The following is a 17,642-nucleotide window of genomic DNA, read 5'->3' on the forward strand; positions in this document are numbered from 1 at the left end:
GTCTGTCCGAATTTTGGTGCAAACCATATGTCAAAGTCAATACTATGGATTTTACTACTTTGCTGTAGTGATCCTGAGAGGAAGACTTGGAGGATTGCCTGCACTTACTTAACCAGAGTTATCCCAGACCTGTGCTGTGATGTTCTAAACTGGATATACAGATTAGCCTTCAATTGTGTTGCACAAATCTACTGGTGCCACAGTAAATGTAGCCATCTAATTGTGCCAAAGTTGTCTAAAAACCTTTCCCACCAGCTACCAGTGACTGCATCCCTGTCTCTATCAAACAGTCCAGCAAAAATTTCTCATGCAACTAGCCTTTGTGTTGTGCTCTCCGTTGCAAATCTCCCAAACAAAAACAGCAGCAAAAACCAGTCCTCCTCTAAATTCCCTGATAAAGTATGGATATGTACATTTTCCCCCCAGTTTAGATTCTTATTGTGTAAGATTAGATCATTTGCACTTAAATTAAAAAAAAAAAAAAAAGAAAAACCGCAAAACGTATTTTCCATTGATAATGAGAAGCAACTACAACACACATACGTCTCTGATGGCATTTTATTTTCCTTTTTGTTCTGTAATATTTACATATTACACAGTGTAGCTGGAGATACCTTCTTTTCTATTAAGGGCACTCTTATTTTTTTTACCTTCGTCTATAAATTGCAATACACACTACACTTCACTGCAACTTGTAAAAAAATGTGACCTGTTGTTTTGCAAAGAATGTCTCCAATAAGACTTAAGTTGGGGGCTTTCCTTGTGGTAGAAACACTTGAGACATAATTGAGAGAGCTGTGCAGAAGGGGAATATTCAAGAAATTACTATTTGTTGTGCTGTCTTCTGAAGTGACATCAGCCTGATGAGAGTAGATTATGCTGAGATATGAGATGTTGCTTTTGTAGAATCTCTAGCACAATAACAACCTAAAAGCTGTAGATGTCTCAGAAGACAACCTGCCTGTGGAGTTGAATTACAACTTGGTTTTCCCAATTGGCATGATTAGTTTATGTAATTTAAACTTTTGTTGCATTGGCAGACACAAAAATCTGTAGGATGGTGTCACTGTGACAGTTGCTAATATCATGTTATTTTAGTCACATGTCGGTATTTTAATATAATAATAAATTCTAGATAGATATTTATTTTAAAACTGATACTGTTTAAAAAACATTTATTTAGAAAGTCAGCCTCATATTTTAAGTGTGTTACTAAAGTGAAGGTTAAATCCTCCATTTGACAGTAGTTCTAAAGTAAGAAAAATACAGTATCAACTCTCATGAAACATGAAAAAAAATTGTTTAAAGCTAAACACCTGCATCACTCATCAAAACCCACACATTTTTCAAGTATGGCTAAATAGATATATTTTCTCTTTATTAATCAAAAATGCTTTCATGGGATCTTTTAGATGAAATATCCTAACATCTGCTCATTATTCTTTCAGCCATAGATTTCTCTTGCATAACTGTATTTCTATTATCTGGTTGCACAAAGAAAAGAAGTACTAGTTAAATAGAGTGGACTTCTAGCATGAAGTAGGTTCCTGTTTTGCCCCCTCCCTCTTCAATGTAAGGCAGGAATACAGATAATTTGTCACTTTTTTGCAGCCCTGGAAACAGACATTGACTTGAAATATTGTGCCTGTGTTATTTGTCAGAAGTTGTGCCCCAAGGCAAGAATATAAATGAATTCAATAAGTATTAATCTATCACAGAGGATGGAGGTAGTGGTACAGGAAGAATTAGAAGAGAGGGCTTTTATGGATTGAAAGACCCAATAGCAAGAAGAAGATCCAATGTATGTGTCTGTACAGCAGTAAAAATTGTAAAACATCTTTCATTTGGTTTATTCAATATAAAAAGGTGGTCATAATGAACATCACGGTGTTCAATACATCCAAGTGGAAATTCCTGCATTTGAGTTAGGACAGCTACCAAAATCAGCACTGGCTGGGGGATTGACTGATTGAGAGCAGCTCTGCAAAGAAGAATTTGTGGGCTGGTGGCTGAAAAATTGCACTTGGACTAGCAGTGTGTATCAATTAAAATTATTATGGTTTCTCTGTGTTCACAATTTCGTTTAATTAATTATCAGGTGGAATGAATTGTGCAATTGTTAATTATACTCACTGCATCTCCTTCACCCCATATTCAGTGTTGTTTCATTAGAGCTTCATATATTGTCTGTTTTAACCTCTTCTAGTTCATGGAAGTTAATCAAAATCAGTAAGAGAAAAAAAGGAAGAAGCTGTACCAGCAGTTGTGGTTGCTTTATTCTGGATTTGGCTTGTGCCAGAGAGTTCATAATCTGAGTTAAATGATGCAGCCTGACTTTGAAAATCAGCAGTACAACGTTTAGGTGATCTTGTTTTGCATAAGCTAGCAATCATTTTGATTTTTCACTTCTCATTAATGCTTTTGTTTCAGGGGATTTTCCTCTGTGAGAATGTGATGATTTTGCCTATGTAATGCAAAACTGATCTTTATAAACCATTAATAAGCTTTTGTGAGTTAATGAGCATCAATTACTTCACTGCATCTCAAAAGATCTCTGTATTCTCAACTATGATTTGTGCCTCAGCATAAGAAGTTTGACGTTTCAAAAACCTTTAAAGGAAACTTACTTTCCTTTTAAGAAGTAACTTTACTTTGTTAGTCCTGGGGTGACTTTGTCATGTTGAATTGTATCCCCGTTTGTCTGTTTAGCCCAGAAATAAGTTTTGTACCTTGAAGGTTAGATTTGAAAGTGAACTGGAAGGAGGGAGGAGAAGCGATGGAATGTCCGCGGAGATTGTTTTCAAAACATAAAGATAGGAGTTTCATCGTGTCATCTCCTGGACTGTGTTGCCGTGGTGGACAGTGGGAGAGAGCTCTCCTTTGCTTTTAGTTAGTTTTTGACTAACTGAAGCAGAGAAGTTCCCCGGAAAGTTTTTTCCTTTTTTTTTTTCCCTGGAATTATGTGAACCTGCTCTGGACTGGGGACCCGGGGGACCACCGGAAGCTTGGAGGGACTGAGAACAGACTGAGCTGAGCTACCACCCACAGGAATGAGACTTTCTGAATTGGTCATCTCTTCAGAGCAGTGAGAGGTTTTGTTATTCAGTATCGTTCATTTTTTTTATGCTGGGCCTGTGCTTTGCCTGTTGAATAAACAGTTTTTTTCCACTTCTCTCTGAGGAAATTTCTTCCCGAACCTGTTGGGGGAGGGGAGCTTGGGTTTGCTTCCTGGGTGGGGGCCCTTTGGAAGTTTTCTCCCAGATTTGCCCTAAACCAAGACAGCATGTTTGTCAAATCTATACTACATTGATAAGAGATTGGATGCTTGGCAAAGTCCATGTCAAAATAACTAGAAAATGGATGTACTTGCAGAGTATGTTAGAGTTTCTTGATGTCAAAATTACTTGCGAAGGCATAGGATTGCAACATATACTATTAGCATGTGTGTATCGAGGTGCCACAGAAACCTGGATTTTAGTGTTTACTGTCATGGCATGCTGCAGAAACTATTTAGAACCATTTTTCCTACCTTTTTAAAATTTTCCTGAAAATTGTAATATCACCAACTCTTCAGCTAAAATGCTGGATATTGCTGATGAGTTTATCAACACTCTCTGATTATTTTGTATCCAGATTTCTGTGTTTTTTTTCTTCATGGTATATTATGCTTGCTTGTTAGCAGGAATTTGACCTAGATTTGCATTCTTTATTTTGCCAGAATTTTGGAATTGTTTTTCCTACTGTCATAGACCACAAACCAAGAGGTGCCCTTCTGCTTTGGGAATCAAACTAGACCTATCAATAAGATTAGTTTGTGTAAACATGTGCAGCTATTATCATTTCACAGTATATAATTCTGTAATTCAGTGATCTGTTCTCTTGGTGCTTGAATAATTAAACAAATACCATCAGCTTCTCTGTGGTAAATATTCGTTACTTTCCAGTAGTCCTGTTAAGATTTTTGACATTTTGCCATGGCTTCCTCTTGGCCACTCTGCTTGACCTTGCAAATATTTCAAGAGGTAGATGAGACAAATACTCAGATGGAGGAGCTGGACACCTCCTTGGCCCACAATATAGATGTAGTGCCTCCTGTTAAGTAGGCAGATTGCAGTCATTTGGAGCCCATCAACAGGCTGATTGTGATCTGTGAACCATATGAATTGAGGCAACATACAAAACAATTATTTTTAACTGAATTTTTCAGCTCTCCAAAAAAATTGCTTTCTCATCCTTTCCCATAGTCAGATTTGTAACTGCTTCAATTTACTTGTCAATCAGTTCAATTTTCTTTAGTGGGGTATCTATGCAAATGTAGTCTATATTACACATTTTTCTTCAAAAAATTCACAAAACATCAGATAAAAAGTTTTAAAATAAATCTGCAAGTGAGTTTGTACTGATAACATGCTTGATTTCCTATATTCTAGTGACACTGGCTTCCTGTTGTAAGAGCATAAGAGATGTATGGGATGTATGTACTTCTATCAAATAATGAAGTTCATGACAATCTTTTCTTAGTGGAAAAAGGTTTATCTGTTCCCAAACTAGCCTTTTCACTTTATTGTTGAGATACCATAAGATATTCTTGTTGCCGGATCATAAAATTGCCTACACCTGGTGAGTTAACACAGCAATGGTTTCTCCAAAACTACTGGCCTATGAAACTGCACAAATGCCCGTTTTGGAAGAAGAACTGAAAGTTCACCAGCCTCAGTGTCCTGCCAACTCAGCCAGTTCACCTGGAATATTGGGGTCTATCTATGACTGCCAGAGACCATCAGAGAGACCCCCAGGAAAGATGAACTCATGTGTAAAGGGGAGGGGAAATATATGAATTATTTTGGGGAAATGATTATCATATGTATGTTTAGTCTGGCACCATCAATGGATATGCATGTAAAATACAGTATATGAACAGAAAGTTTCTTGAACCCAGTATGCAACACTTTCGGGAGGAGCTATCGCCCCCATGCATCTATCTGAATAAAGAATGCTTGCTTCTTAATGCTACATTAAGGAGTTTCTTTTATTTTACTGAATTTTGGGTTACATTCTCTTTTCCAGTTATGTTATTTCAGCTGCTTTCAAAACAAAGGAAATATATTTCTTGTCTCCAGGTTTTTTACTTTTGTTGGTGACAGGTTACTCCTTAACTTTATTAGATGAACAGGGAATGATAATACGGCTGGAAGAGAGATGTGTGAAGCAGTAAAAAGACTTTTTTTTCCCAGGGTCTGAATTAATTATGTGATAATAATGACTAGTCTGAAGAATTCATACTCTTCAAATGATCATCAAGTTCTGTTGTATTTAAAGATGAACCAGACATTCCATTTTAGGAGAAGAATATGTTTACAATATTTGTGCAATATTTTTCCTACTTGTGCTCTTATTCTTTGCATTTTTTTGCTAAAAAATATTTTTAGCATATTTTTATGTTATTGCAAAGTCAGGTATAAAATTTGATAATAATTGTGCATTTTCCACAGATTCAAATATTTTTGTTCAAAGTAATTTTATTTTATTTAATGATAGTAAAATTGATGGTTGAGAAGTTTCCTAGGAAATAAATACAATCTAGTGTGTAAGTTGAAAAGACTCTTCTAACTGTCAGCCTCAAGCAAATAAAACCAAAGGTGGAAAAAAATCCCAGCAGATTTTTCAGCATGTTTTTTAATGAGGTTGAATTCATAATTCATAATTGTTAACAGCATAGTGTAGAGTAAGAAAAGCAAATTCCTTAAACAGTGTAGAAAGGATCTAAAAGCATCAAAATGTGTATTTCTTAGGATAACTTTGGAACTAAGAGGTAGAATTACAGTGTGGTCACTTCAAATTCTATCACTGTCAAGAATCTGAAGACAAAAAAAATGTCTTGTCTTGAATTTCCTAATGGTCAGGTTAATTCTAGATACTATAAAAAAAGTAGGAACAATAGATCCTTGTTCTTACAAGAAGGATAAAACAAAACGTCATTGTCTTTATTCCTCTGCCATTAATGTACCAACAAAACTCTTCACTATGAAACTATTATGAGGGTTTTTTTGTTTTTCTTCTAGGGAAAAATAGCATCCTTCCTATTGTGACTGATCAAAGTTTTTCAGTGACTGACCTTGATAAACACTGTCCAGCCCATGCTGGCAAAAAAGGCTTTTCCTCCCAATAAAAGTAGTAGCAATACTTTTTTACTCTATAGTTGGTCTCTCCTGTTCCTTTAAAAATATCTAGTAAAAATAGACTACTTACCAAGTTTTATTTCCACAGTGGTCTTGTCCTTTGTTTCCTGTGGAATAATATGCTTTTTTTATTGCTGTTGGTTAATGAAAAAGACTGTCCATCTAGTGCCTATGAGAAGGAAATTGTGAGGCGGGATATTTGCTTTATTTTGCTTTTGTGTAATTAGTAGTGCCAGCCTATTTAAAAAAATCAGATGGTTTGGAAGTTGAAATAGAGGGAAGCAAATAGAGTGAAGAAAAAGGCAAAGAATACGTATTCCCTAGTGCCCAGTACTGTATGGACAGTTATGTGAGTCTACAGAAATCATAGGGTGTCCTGGTTTAGGGCAAATCTGGGAGAAAACTTCCAAAGGGCCCCCACCCAGGAAGCAAACCCAAGCTCCCCTCCCCCAACAGGTTCGGGAAGAAATTTCCTCAGAGAGAAGTGGAAAAAAACTGTTTATTCAACGGGCAAAGCACAGCACTGCCCAGCACAAAAAAACCCCAATACCGAATAACAAAACCTGCTCTGAAGAGATGACCAATTCAGAAAGTCTCTCTCCTGTGGGTGGTAGCTCAGCTCAGTCTGTTCTCAGTCCTTTTGGCGCTGGAAAATGCCTCTGCCCAGGCCAGGCCCCGGTGGGCCGCAGGTGCAAGCTCCTGGTGGTCCCCCGGGTCCCCAGTCCAGAGGAGGTTCAAATAATTCCAGGGAAAAAAAAAAAAAAGAAAAAACTTTCCGGGGAACTTCTCTGCTTCAGTTAGTCAAAAACTAACTAAAAGCAAAGGAGAGCTCTCTCCCGCTGTCCACCACAGTGACACAGTCCAGGAGGACGACGATGGAACTCCTGTCTCTGTGTTTTGAAAACAATCTCCTCAGACATTCTACCGCTTCTCTTCCCCCCTCCTTCACTCCCAAATCTAACCTTAAAGTTACACAACTTATTTCTGGGCTAAACAGACAAATGGGGATACACTTAAACGTGGCAAAGTTACCCTAGGACATAGGGGATAAATTAAATGCCTGCAGAAAACACCATTGTCCCAGACCAAAGAGAGAAAATGGCCAGAAAGTAATACGCAGAACATTTAAAGGACGTCATAGCTCTGAATAGAAAATAGTGTGTGAAGCAAGTGTAAAATCTCCAGAAACTTGTTTGCAGTAATTTCAGGAGAGTTCTCAGAGAAGATTTCTGATGTATTGTACTACTGCAGCATTTAGTCTAGCACCGAACCAGTGACAACTCGACTTTCTGTAATCTTTCACTAGCCTGTCACTTCAGCAGTAGTTATAGTCAATAAAAAAATTCCTGGATTTTTTAATGTGCAGATATTTAGCTCAGAAATTTCTTATGTTGAGTTGTAATTAATCCAGAGAGATTTACTTTTCCCCTTTGTTGAATAAAATTACAGGAGTCCTAATTTTTTCAGCTATATATTTGATGAATATTCTCAACTTATTTGATACATAAGGAAATTGAAAGGATTCTATTATTAGGGCACCTGGATGTGCAATTTTAAAGTAAGTTATTTTTCCCATTGCTTAAGATATATATTTCAATTTTTGTGAAATATGTGGTGTTTGTGAAATATAATATACTTATTTTATGTTTAATAGAATTTAATTGAAATTTAATTTGCATAATTTATACTTAATTGATATAGTCAATGAATTTGGTAATTATGAATAATTATATGATGGTGTATGTAGGACGAGAAAATCATGCAAAGTCCAGCTGAAAGCCAATGAGTAGAAGTGTACCCTAAGGTCCTGTCCTGTTTAGTATCTTTATTAATGATCTGTATTTTGGGGCAGATTTTTTTGATTTTTGTGTTTGATGATGACACAAAAAGGGAAAGTGTGACAGATAATGCCAGAGGGTCATACTGCTATCAGAGAGATGCTGAGCCAGACTCAGCACTGGCACAAGTTGTCCTGAGAAGTTGTGGAGTCTCCCCTAAAGATATTCACAGTTCTTGGCAATTGGCTCTATGTGGCCCTGAGCAGAGTATTTTGAAAATGTGATCTCCACAGGTCCCTTCTAACCTCGGCTATTATGTCATTCTGTGGATAATATAGGTTCCAGCTGTGACAAGAACTGGACTATCTCAGTGGTTGTTTCTTATGAAATATACTAGTTAGTGTGAAAAATTGTCTGCTTGTTAAATTCAAATAACTGTTAAGGGTGTCAAAATTGATACAAAAAAACCCCTGAAGGCTCAACTGGTGTCAAAATTGCTAGTAAAACACCATGAAGGCTTCACTGCACTGTACGGTATAGAAGCATGGTTAAAAGGAGGTCCTTTATCAAGGGACCTTAAGATATATTGACAGGCAAGAAAAAAGTCAAGACTATGAGAGAGATGAGATCAACAGAATATTTTTTGGTTGTTATATAAGTACAATGACTATGAAAATATTTGTTAATAAAGCACAGTGGTGGACTGAAAACATTTTGAACATTTTTACCTTCCCTCCTCAAGATGGGGGTGGGGGAGAAAGATGGAAGGTGCTTATTTTTATGGAAATCCTATCCTACTACCATTCTGTTTGCAAAAAAAGGTGCAATTTTTTAGAGTTGGTGGTGGCTAAGGAGACAAAGAGCTATGGGATCAAATTCCTTCTATTAGATGGAATGTACTCCAAAATAGAAGATAAAGGCAGAAGAGCTGTTTCGGCATGGAATTTTGATCCTACTTGCTTTATGGACAGAGTAGGTAGAGTATAGGCAAAGAAAATCTGTTTGTGTTGGTGAATTAGTCCAAGCTGTGAATTATTAATTTTGTTTCTCTTTCATTTTAGATTCATGATCCATTTTAGATTCATTCTTCTTGTTTCTTCCTCACTTTTTTTACTAAACAGGTAAATCTTTTTTGGCAATAGAAAAGCTGGAAGCCAAGAATAGCTTTTAGTTAGCTTGTTCATATAATATATAAAAAGAGTCTTCAAAGCGGGATACTGAAGTTATTACCTGTTAAAGTTCATGCAAATATTTCACCTCTTTCAGGTGGCTTAGTATCCTTTTTCCTCCTATTTATAAGCCATATAAATAGCAATATTTAATGAGTGTAATCCTAATATGAGCTTCTGAGGACCTCCACCAGCAGTTGGTCATTAATTAGTAATCAGTCAAAAAAACACCCCATTCAATCTATTTCTGACTTACTCATTTTCCTATATGCTTTCCAAGACTTTTTAACAATTGTAATTCTCTCCCATTTAAATAATAATATAACATGAATTTTCATATCAAATATATTACAGAAGTTCAAATAAATAATGTGTCTGTAATGCCTCTTATCCAAATAATTATGTTTTAAAATTTTAAAAAGTAATGCATTTTTTTGTGACTGTCCTGGTTTGAAAGATAAGTGTCTGCCAAGGAAAGTGGTAATCTTCATGGATTGGAAAATGCCACTCCCTTCTCTCTAAATTGTTACAACTTTTTAATTACAGCACTTTTAGGAAAAGATATGGGAAAAGGAGTAACAGTTCTTTACTAAAATACATGTATACAACAAGACAAGCGAACATCGACAGCAGCTACAACAAACCAAAACTGAAACGCAGCAACACCGTTCTCTCGGCTGCCAGCACCCTTCCGTTTGCTGCAGTTCAGGGTACAGCCGGCCGGGCAGCTGCCGCCCCCCTTGCAGTGAATACCCCCACGACTGCAGGGGGCGGTGTGGCACGGGCTCGGCCGTCTCTCTGATACCGAAATAATGAGAAAAAGGACTAATGTAGATATAGTAGTAGTCATGCTAAGGCTTAGAAAACTGCAGTTCTCGAACAGGCCCTGGGAACCAGCCCTGGGAATGAGCTGGGGACTGTGGAAACAATAATTAAAGATAATTAAAGAATTTAGTGGAGCATATAAGAACATCTAGAAACTTTCAGGATAAGGCTAAAGTATAATAATAAATAAAGGGTTCTGGTGATGGGAAAACATGCAAGGGGGAATTAAAGGGGGGTAGCCTATAGTTTTGAATAGACAAGCATGCAAAATTTATAACTTTTAGGAATGATATCTACAAGATTTATGTATCTGTATTGTCTTGAAGAATGCGTACCTCTGCACGTGGACTACTTTGTAAAAAGGTATAAAAAACTTGACGAAAAAGGGAACTGTGGGACCCTGACTTTGGACGCTAGTCCGCAGGTTCCCCGGGCCCTGAATAAAGCACCGCATAAACTGACACTCTGTTAGTTTGTGTTCTGTTTGGGGCATCGGGCAGCAGTTTTCTGGCGACCCAGATGGGACTCCGGAGGCGGCAGGGGCGGTTCGCGAGCTGATCCACTCCACGCCGGCACCAGGTGATTTCTGGGGAGGACATCAACCCGTGCCCGACCCCGCGCCTGACGGACGACCAGGAGGTAAGCCCGAAGGTGCTTTATTCCTTTTATCAAGGGAAAAGGGGGCCTGCCGATTAAGTCGGAACGGCGTTTCCGCACGGGGGTCACAGACGTCTTTAAGGTTGTGGAAAAGCCTAGGCGCTGACCGTCAGACGCAGCAGTGACTGCGCAGGTTCAGCACTTGCCACTCGCAGAGACGAGAAAGGCAAGAATTGTGGAAAGGGTGTGAGTGTAAAGGGTGTGAGTGTTGTGTGTGGTGTGTATTGGAAAGGGTGTGAGTGTTGTGTGTGGTGTGTATTGTGTTAAAAAAAAAAAAAAAAAAAAAAAAAAAAAAAAAAAAAAAAAAAAAGAAAAAAGTGTAATGATGCCTTTAAAAACGTTTAAGACTCTAGCAAGTTCCGGGATGGAAATCCCGGACGATTCACCATTGGGCTGTTTATTACAACACTGGAATGTGGGGAACTTTGGTCAAGAATTAAGTAAAAGGAAATTGATTGATTTCTGTAATCATGTATGGCCTTTATATGAACCCGATGGTATGCAATGGCCTAGGAACGGTACACTGAATCCTGACATTATTACACCTTTGATGCATTTCCTGCAAAGTAATGAAAAATGGGATGAAATACCGTACCTAGACCTCTTTTATTATTTGAAAGATAAACCAGAGTGGCAAAAGGAGTGTGGGATCATGGTTTTGAAAACATTAAACCTTTGTGAAGGATGTAAGGGGTGGCAGAAAGAGAAGGAATGCTCATTTAATGGTTCTGCTTCGTGAAGCAGTCGGGCCGCAGGGGGAACGGGTCATAGTGAAAGTTCCCTTTTCTCCGAATGATTTGCTAATTTGGAAACAATCAGCGGGGGCATATCGGGAGGATCCTGAACGAACTGCGCGGGTGGTAAAAATGGTAATTAAGACTCAGAACCCAGATTGGAATGATTTACAAGTTCTGTTAGACACAATAATGGATTCTACTGAAAAGGAAATGGTGTTTAAAGCCATGACAGAGAAAGCACGGGAAATGATTAGGTTGCGGCTTGCGGATGGTACAGTAAATGACTTAGTGCCTAGGGAAGATCCGGAGTGGGATCCCAACTCGACGGGCGGGTCTCGGAGACTTAAAGCTTATCAGGATTTGTTAACAGAAGGAATACGGAATGGAATACCAAAAACTTTGAATTGGTCCAAGTTATATTCGGTCAGACAGGAAAAGAATGAGTCTCCATCAACCTTTTTAGAGCGGCTTAAGGAGACAGCTCGTAGATACACTAATTTAGAAGTTGAGGGAGAATCGGGAAAATTACAGCTAGCATTAATTTTTATGGGGCAGTCCCAGGAAGATATTAGAAAGAAATTACAAAAATTGGAGGGAGAAGATACTCGGAATTTAGATAAACTATTGGAAGTTGCGTGGAAGGTATATAATAACAGGGAAAAAGAAACGGCCAGGAAACAACAGGCTACTATGTTAGCGGTGTTACAGCAAGTGGCTGGAAATAATATGAGAGGAGGGAGTCGTGGACGTGGACGAGGAAGGGGTAGAGGAATAGCAAAGGGGGAAATGCCAATGGGGGCGGGAGGACTCATGGGACAATTGAATATGGGAAGAGGAAGAATGCAGCTGGGGATAGATCAATGTGCTCTATGTAAAAATAGAGGACATTGGAAAAATGAGTGTCCTCTCAACCAAGGAATGGGTTTTGGGGGAGGAATTATAGCCAGTGGGGATGGAAATCAGGGACTGATGAATAATACAGGTGCTTTCCCGGGAAATCCACAAGGTGCCACCCAGGCCTTTATGATGGGGAATTACCAGAATCAGAGCTGACTAGACCAGGATTTAAAGGTAATAATGGAAGTAGATGGGGAACCGTTAGAATTTAGAGTAGATACTGGGGCATCATTTTCAGCTGTCAACACTATGATAGGACCTTTGAGTGATTCTACTATTCAAGTAGTGGGAGTTACGGGACAAGTTGAGGAACGAACATTTTTGCGGCCATTAGATATAAAATTTGGGGGGAAGGAATTTGACCATCGATTTTTATATATGCCAAATAGCCCAGAATCACTATTTGGGAGGGATTTATTGTCAATGTTAGAAGCAAAGATAATATTTGAAAAAGGTAGAGTAAGATTGGAATTTCCCGAGGAGAATATTGCTAAGCTGTTTGTAGTGAAAGAAGTAAAAGCAGTAGAAATACCACAAGAAATAGAGCAAGCTGTAGTACCATGGGTATGGGAAACAGGAGTACCTGGAAAATCAAAAGCGGCACAACCGGTTGTAATAGAACTAAAAGAAGGAGCCTCCCCAGTAAGGGTAAAACAATATCCTTTGAAATTGGAAGCACGAATAGGAATAGCACCTATGATTGAACAATTTCTTAGCTTAGGAATTTTACAGGAATGTGAGTCAGAATTCAATACTCCGATATTCCCAGTTAGAAAGCCAAATGGTAAGTATAGATTAGTTCAAGATTTAAGAGCAATTAATAATATCACTAAAGATATACACCCAGTAGTAGCTAATCCGTATACATTGTTGACAGCTGTGTCGGAAAAGTTTAAGTGGTTCACAGTGATTGATTTGAAAGATGCATTTTTCTGTATCCCCTTGGCACTTGAAAGTAGGAAATACTTTGCTTTTGAGTGGGAGAACCCAGACACGGGACGCAAGAAGCAGCTCACCTGGACGCGTCTACCACAAGGATTCAAAAACTCACCAACTATTTTTGGAAATCAATTGGCTCGAGAGTTAGAAGAATGGAAGATGACTCAGGTAAAAGAATCACCTTTTTTATATGTTCTCCTACAATATGTTGATGATATCTTTATAGCCTCCGCAGAAAAGGATGTTTGCCTTAGACTCACCATTGAATTACTTAATATGCTGGGACAAGCTGGATACCGAGTATCGAGAGAAAAAGCTCAGCTGGTAAGAACCCAAGTGATTTACTTAGGCTGCGAAATTTCACAAGGGGTGCGAAAGTTAGGAATCAATCGAGTACAAGCAATTTGCACCATACCCACACCACGAAATCCACAAGAGTTAAGATCCTTTTTGGGCATGATAGGGTGGTGCCGCTTGTGGATTCCGGAATTTGGACTGAAAGCAAAACCCTTGTATGAAGCAGCCAAAAGCCCTGTGTTTCAGTGGGGACAAACACAAGAAAAGGCATTTCAGAGTCTGAAACAAGCTTTAAAGGAAGCCCCAGCACTAGGATTGCCAGATCTCACAAAACCTTTTCAACTATACGTAAATGAAAGACAGAGACTGGCAATAGGGGTTCTCACCCAAAAATTGGGCTCATGGAAACGCCCGGTGGGGTACTTCTCAAAGCAGCTAGACTCTGTAAGTGCCGGATGGCCCAGTTGTCTTAGGGCTGTGGCAGCAACAGTGCTCCTAATTCGAGAAGCCAGAAAATTGACTTTGGGAAAAAGGATGGAAGTATTTGTTCCCCATATGGTCATTGCAGTTTTGGAACAAAAAGGGGGGCATTGGCTCTCGTCGAGTTGCATGTTACAATATCAGGCACTCCTCCGAGAACAGGATGACATTGAATTAAAAATAACCAATCATCTTAATCCAGCAGAATTTCTTAGGAGCAGCAGCCAGGAAGAAGGAGGCGAATTGACACATGATTGCGTAGAAATCATTGAACAGGTATATGCCAGCCGGAAGGACCTGAAAGATGAGCCTTTGGAAAATCCGGAATGGGAACTGTTTACAGATGGATCCAGCTTTGTGGAAAACGGAATCAGGTATGCGGGATACGCAGTAGTGACTTTGACACAAATAATAGAAGCTCGAGCTTTAACCCCGGGAGCTTCAGCCCAGAAAGCCGAGATACAAGCTCTGGTAAAAGCCTTAGAATTGAGTCAGGGGAAAAGAGTAAACATTTGGACTGATTCAAAATATGCCTTTGGAGTAATACATGTACATGGAGCACTGTGGAAAGAAAGAGGACTGTTGAATTCTCAAGGATCAGAAATTAAGCACAAAGAACAAATATTAGCACTATTGGAAGCAGTGCATAAACCTCAGGCAGTAGCAGTGATGCATGTAAAAGGACATCAAAAGGAAGACGGAAAAGCGTTCCAAGGAAACCAGCTGGCTGACAGAGTTGCCAAACAGGTTGCTCGAGAGGTATGGACACAATTAGCTTTATTGCCAGTGCGAATTAACCCTGCCACTTCTTTTCTTGAGCAGAAACCATGGTATACACATGAAGATGAGAAGCTTGCTCAATTTGTTCAGGCCCAGAAGAATGAAAAAGGATGGTATGTCACAGCTGAAGGTCAGGTTGTATTGCCAACAAAAGTAATGAAAACAATTTTAGAAATCGAACATAACAAGTGCCATTGGGGAGCAGACGCATTGGTACAGTTTTTAAAACGTGAGATAATTTCCAATCGGATGTTAACAATGGCAAAGCGGATTAACGCCATGTGTCCAGTCTGTATTAAAAATAACCCAGTGACACGAAGGCAGATACAACTAGGAAAGTTACAAGTGGGGCCGCAACCAGGAGACTATTGGCAAATAGATTTCTCAGAGCTACCAAAAGCACAAGGGTACCGTTATTTACTGGTGTATGTGTGTACCTTTTCAGGGTGGCCAGAAGCCTTCCCATGCAGGACTAACCAAGCAAAGGAAGTAATTAAAACTTTACTACGGGAAATCATCCCTAGATTTGGAATCCCATTAGGAATGTCCTCAGATAGAGGACCTCACTTTGTAGCTAGAGTAGTCCAAGAGGTAGCCAGAGTGTTAGGGATAGTTTGGAATCTCCATACGCCCTGGAGACCACAATCTAGTGGCCAAGTGGAACGGATGAATCAGACATTAAAAGGGCAGATTAAGAAAATTTGTCAGGAAGCGAAGATACAGTGGCCTCAGGCACTACCTCTAGCCTTGCTAAGAATCAGGATTAAACCCAGAGAAAGGATAGGAGTAAGTCCATACGAAATTTTGTATGGCAAACCATATCATGCTACAACCTACAAAGGGGACCCTCACTTAGTAGGAGATCAAGTATTGTTGAGTTACATTTTGTCTTTAAATAAAGTCCTTACAGCGCTGCGAGGAGCATTGCAGTGGAACCGGCCTCTGCCCTTGGAGAATCCTGTCCATGACATACAGCCAGGAGATCAAGTATATGTGAAAAACTGGAATACGGAACCCTTGAAAGAAGTATGGGACGGTCCTCACCAGGTGATCATGACTACCTACACGGCAGTGAAAGTCCAAGGGATCGAAAACTGGATTCACTACACTCGAATCAAGAAGGTCCCGTCAAGATGGGAAGTACAGCCTCTGTCAGCAACAAAGCTGGTGTTCAGGGCAAGGCCTTAGTTCTTTTAACATTAGTCTGTATAATGCAGGTGGGAAAAGCGTTTGTTAAAATTACAGTTCCGGAGCCAGATGTAATGGTGCCTGAGGGTGCGGGAGTAAATTTAACCTGTTTGTTTTCTGACAACCAGAGAACTGGATTAAAAGAAGTACATGCAGCCTGGAGACAAATCACCACAGACGAGGTATTTACAGAAGGAATTGTGACACTTTGGGATATGGAACAGCAAAGAGGTAACACCACATTGACAATATCTCATATGCAAGCTGATCAGGTAGGACAATTCTCATGCATTGTGCGGATTAGAGAAAGTTTTGATTATGGGAACATAAATGTAGGTATTCTAAAAGAGAATGGGAGAACATGGCAGGTGACAGAAGCTGGAAAAACACAACAAGAATTGGGACAAGAAAATTTAATAGTGGGATTAGTTAGGGATTTTGGACAAGTACAAAATACTACGTCCATCACTGCATGTTTACCTTTACCTAAAGCGGCGGGAGATCCAATACCATGGGGCATCATTCCCGTTGGGGAAATGCCTCCAGTAACTATAAATGGGACAAAAAGATGTAATAAAGAAATACGGAATCATACTAAGATGATAGAGGAAACCTATACAGTTCGAGGGAAATGGTCAACACCGGGACAAAAGAGTGAGTGCCTAAAATTACTAAATCCAGTTTTTACAAGAATTGGACGGTTCAAGAATGTAGGATGGTGTACTTATGACATAAGACAAAAAAGACAAAAACCAGTCACAGAATTTTCTTATGAGATAGTATGTCAAGAAGGGAAGGAAGAATGGGAACATTGGAAAACGATTTGGGGTCCTAGTTTGTTAGAACCTTACAGTTACTTAGGACCAGTACATTGGTGTGTCGAATGGTCAGGCCAGAGAGAGCAAGGACATCTAGGAGTGTTAGGAACTGAAACAGTAAGACGGGATCGAGTGACCCTCACACCTAGCTGGAATTGTAGCAAAATCATCACCTGTGATACCCCTGAATCCCAAATTGGTTTAGTGCCAGTACGGATACTATTAAAATGGGGCTGTGAATGTCAAAGGTATAATCATACAATAACAGGTGAAATAAAAGGGGCATGGAAAGATTGTCAGACGACTACCATCAGGAGTCCAGGGCATTCAGTGTGGGTAATGGGGCACGGACAGTGGACTACTCATATGCCTATTAATGGCCCGGTCACACAGATTACTTTAGGAGTCCCTACACTTTGCCCTTTTTGGAAACAGTCTAAATTAACGCAGAAAGAGATGCAGTCACGAACAAAGAGAGAAGCAAATGAAGTGGCAGAAGAACTAGGATTGGGAAATGAAGATGAATGGCATGAACCCTCATCAGGAGTTAAATTTGGATGGGTATTGGAGTCCTTGTTTGCACCAATTTCTACATATAGAAACCGGGAGATGCTGTACAAATTAGTAGGACAAACTGAGAGGCTAGCCGCAGTTACAAAGAAAGGATTTAGGGATCTAAACTTACAGTTGCAGGCAACAACAAGAATGACAATTCAAAATAGAATGGCATTAGATTTGCTTTTATTAAAAGAACATGGAGTCTGTGGGTACCTCCAAGGAAAGGTTGACCATTGCTGTGTACATATCCCAAATGTCACAGAAGAAGTAGAAAAAGACATAAGTCAATTAGAACAAATTGAAACAAAAGTGCATGAAGTCCAGGAGGAAGCTGAACATA

Source organism: Sturnus vulgaris, chromosome Z, assembly GCF_052056855.1.
Source record: "Sturnus vulgaris isolate bStuVul1 chromosome Z, bStuVul1.hap1, whole genome shotgun sequence".
Taxonomy (NCBI): Eukaryota; Metazoa; Chordata; class Aves; order Passeriformes; family Sturnidae; genus Sturnus; species Sturnus vulgaris.